Genomic DNA, 1,068 nt, shown 5'->3' with positions numbered 1-1,068 from the left:
TATTCATCTTCTCTATTCATCTCTCGAAAACATCTATTTTTGCGGAAACCAAATCAAAGGTATGGCTAGAATCGGCTCTAGCCGCTTTAGATGAACGAATAATATCTTTTTCCTGGTGCCACTCATGTGAGTGGGAGGCTGTGTTATCAATAATCTTATGAGCTTCGGTTGCGGTTTTCTTCATAATGGAACCACCATCTGCTGTGTCGATGTCTTTTCATGTAGCAACATCGACACCTTGGTAGAATATTTGTACTATTTGATAAGTGTCTAAACCATGCTGAGGACATCCTCTCAAAAACTTTCTGAATCTTGTCCATGCCTCATATAATGTTTCATTTGACTTTTGCGCGAACGTAACAATTTCTCCTTGAAGTCTCACGGCTTTAGATGTCGGAAAGAATCTTTTAAGAAAATTCTCAATAAAACATCCCATGTGTCAAACGCTCTTTCAGGTAATGATTCTAACCAATCTTTGGCTTCTCCTTTTAAAGTCCAGGGAAACAACATGAGATAGATCTGTTCATCCTCAACTTCTCTGATTTTGAATAGAGTACAGATCCTATTAAAGGTTCAAAGAAGTTCGTTTGGATCTTCTTTTGGCGTACCACTATATTGGCATTGATTAGTTACCATGTGTAGGATTTGTCCTTTGATTTCATAATCTGGCGCATTAATGTCTGGCTTAATAATGGCGTGTCATTGACCCGTGCGTGTGGCTCTCATTCGGTATTCCATACTTAGAGGTTCCGTTACTTCCATACTTTGAATTGGAGTACTTGTTCGACTAGATGATAATTCTAAAGAAAAATCAACGGCGACAATATTGGCTAGATGTCTTGATCGAGTTACAGGTGATGAACGTTTGAAAGGTGGTGAACGTTTTGCTCGGTGCATTCACTGAATATCCTATTAGTTATAAAAATAAAAATTATATAAGTTATCAAATTAATAGACTTTTCTGCTTTTGCCCACGTTTCGAATAGCCAAAAGATGCAGCAGGGAGCCAGGATCCTTTAAGTCGGAAAATCCACAACTCAGCCACTAACAAATCTAACTATTACTACG

General features: G+C 38.1%; 1 non-coding gene across 1 annotated transcript; it reads left to right on the top strand.

Annotated features, from left to right (window-relative positions):
• The first annotated feature begins 272 nt into the window (after positions 1 to 272).
• LOC139886731 (small nucleolar RNA R71) lies at positions 273 to 379 on the top strand. The gene has a single exon (XR_011772601.1). It is a non-coding gene; the product is annotated as a small nucleolar RNA R71 (small nucleolar RNA).
• The last annotated feature ends 689 nt before the right edge of the window (positions 380 to 1,068 follow it).

The sequence above is a fragment of the Rutidosis leptorrhynchoides genome, chromosome 1 (genome assembly GCF_046630445.1).
Source record: "Rutidosis leptorrhynchoides isolate AG116_Rl617_1_P2 chromosome 1, CSIRO_AGI_Rlap_v1, whole genome shotgun sequence".
NCBI classification, from domain to species: Eukaryota; Viridiplantae; Streptophyta; class Magnoliopsida; order Asterales; family Asteraceae; genus Rutidosis; species Rutidosis leptorrhynchoides.
The sequence above is the reverse complement of the archived record's forward strand: the minus strand, read 5'-3'. Positions and strand labels throughout refer to the sequence as shown.